General features: G+C 46.7%; 1 long non-coding RNA gene across 1 annotated transcript; it reads right to left on the bottom strand.

Annotated features, from left to right (window-relative positions):
- Positions 1 to 309: 309 nt before the first annotated feature.
- On the bottom strand, positions 310 to 2,217 carry LOC309440307. The gene is made up of 3 exons (XR_014184169.1): positions 1,965 to 2,217; positions 627 to 753; positions 310 to 447 (listed from the first exon to the last, which is right to left on the bottom strand). It is a non-coding gene; the product is annotated as an uncharacterized lncRNA (long non-coding RNA).
- Between the last annotated feature and the right edge of the window lie 322 nt (positions 2,218 to 2,539).

The raw sequence follows: 2,539 nt of genomic DNA, 5'->3' as shown, positions 1-2,539 counted from the left end.
TCAGACAGGTTTGGCAGCAGGACACCAAGACACACCAAAAACCCAGCATTGCAGAAGTTTTTCCTTTAAGGTTACTTGGAAAAGTTACCCTGAAACACAGCTTGAGAGATTTCCTTAAAAGAAATAGCGAAATGTGGCAGGAGGGTAGAAAACTCATAATAAGTATATGGTAATCCCCCAAGGAGCTCGCTCCAGCCACAGCTGGCTGTCCCAAGCTTTCATAGATCACATTAGCATGGAAAGGCACAGCAAAAATAATTAAAAACAAAACAAAACAAACATTTTTAGGCATTGTACACTTACCCCATATAAGCCCAGCCACCCCAGCTAGCAGCCCTCCTGCTGAAAAGCCCTCATGCCCTGTTGCATCTCTCTGATGTTTTCCCTCTGCCCAAGCTTGTGAGGGTATCAGCATCCAGGCATAACCTCAGCATGTTTCTGAAACAGCTGGAGAGAGAAGAAAATTAAAAGGGAGATAAAAACCGCATTACACAAGAGAAGAAATGGTGTTATTTTGGCTTTTTTAGATGCCCGAGTGGTGGTGTACATGGTTCAAGCTCCCTGAGAAACTGTACCCTGTGGGAAAATCCTACAGGATGCAATAGCAATGCAGCTAATGGACTTACCCTGAAACCTGCAGGATTTAATAGCTCAGGATGCTCTTTCTAATAGTGGTTTTAACCATCCAATTCAGGTTTTTTATGGCAGAGAGAATTATCCTTGCCCTTTCATAGAACATGATCCACAAAAAACCTGTAAGAAAACCATTTTCTATTAAGCTTTCTATTGCTTTCAAGGGGTAAAAAAGCCAGGAAATGTAATTCAAATTACACTTCCCCAAAGTTATCGTTTCTTCTAAATTCTTGGTTTAAGCCTTGCAAGGATTTGAGAGTTGGATTCTCCACTCTTGGCATCAGTGGTACTTCAGACAAACTAACAGAGTGGGTTTTCATGGCCATTGCTGTGGTGCCCAAGTAGTGAGAGACCCTGACAGGGTGTTTTATGAAAGAAGTCATAAGCACTTAGCAAAAAAATCTATCGGCATCCACATAAAAATTGGGAGTCAAATTATCTCTGATGGGAACAGGCTGCTGCAAGCCCGGGTGCTCCTTTCCCCTCAACTTCAGGGACAACTGTGCCAAAGCCATCAGTGACAAGTGCCTCCATGCCAGTTCCTTGCTGATGATGTAGAAATTCAAAATATGTTATTTTCAACCCAGAAAAGGTAGACTCAGCCACCGTAGAGAGTTTCCATGATGAGAATTGCTCTGTCTGTGCATGCATTCATTCCTCCCCCAGGGCATTAAGTTTTCGCTTGATCTACATGTCCAAAATATTCAAGTTAGATTTATTGGGAACTCTTGGGCTGCTCAGAGATTTGGGATCTGCCTGGGAGAGCTGAGGTGAAGCACTTGGAGAAGGAGTGAGCAGTCCTGCAGAGACAGGGCTGCCTCATCCCAGTCTCACAGCATCACAGGTCCCGTTCTGGGGGACAGCGTGGTGGCACATGTGTCAGGGCACACTTGGCTGTTGGGCTTAACATCTCTCACTTGGAGCTGCTCAGTGGGATTAAAGCTGAGCAGCCACCTCAGTCACACACAACCCCCCTCCAAGGGATGCTTCTTTGCAACCTCCTCACATAGGAATATAAAATACATGTCACAGTGATGTCTTGGGGAGCTGACACCCCCCCACACTCACCTGGTGTGAGCAGGGTGGAGACACCCTAGGAGCCGCTTTTGATGTAGTCAAGGCATCCTTAGAATTATAGAATTATTTTGGTTGGAAGAGACCCTCTAGATCATCAAGTCCAACAATTAACCCAACACTGGCACTAAACCATGTCCTTAAGAACCTCAGCTCTGCGTCTTTTAAACCCTTCCAGGGGTGGTAACTCCACCACTGCCCTGGGCAGCCTGCTGCCCGTGGCCACCTCCAACTTCAGGGAACATGGCTTTCCTCACCTGGATGGTGCAAAGCACCAGTGAGATTCAGGGCCTGCAGAGCGCCCATCACTGCCAGGATGTGCCCTGTGTGAGCTGGGGGAAGAGGTTGTTTTCTCCAAACACTACTTTTGAGCCCAGGACCATGACATCATCTCCCATGGCAGACTGAAACACTGGGGCAGCACAGCCTTGGATTCATGAGCTGTTTCACCCAGGCATCAGTCCAGCCTGAGTCAGTCATCAGGCAAGCAGCAGCAGCTCTGACCTTGCACCATCAGGGTTGGGTCTGAAAAATAAAAATATATATATACATTAAAATAGTCTCAGCCCAATTACATCCCAGAGCCTCCTGGACGATGCAGATATCTCCTCCTCCATTAATCCCAAAGTCCAGGAATTTGGGAATGCAGCCCTGGATTGAACACACTGGGCATGCAGCAACATCAGCTGCTCGCAGCAGCAGACAAGGAGCGTCCCATGATGCTGTTCCCTCATTTTTAGGAGAAAAAAAGAAATTAATCAAAGGAAGCATCCAAAAGGCCATACTAAGTCCCAGGTGACCAGTGCCCAGGGCTTCGACTGCCAAGCTGTGA

Source organism: Streptopelia decaocto (genome assembly GCF_964273445.1).
Source record: "Streptopelia decaocto genome assembly, chromosome: 5".
Classification (NCBI taxonomy): Eukaryota; Metazoa; Chordata; class Aves; order Columbiformes; family Columbidae; genus Streptopelia; species Streptopelia decaocto.
This window is presented reverse-complemented; position numbering and strand designations above follow the sequence as displayed.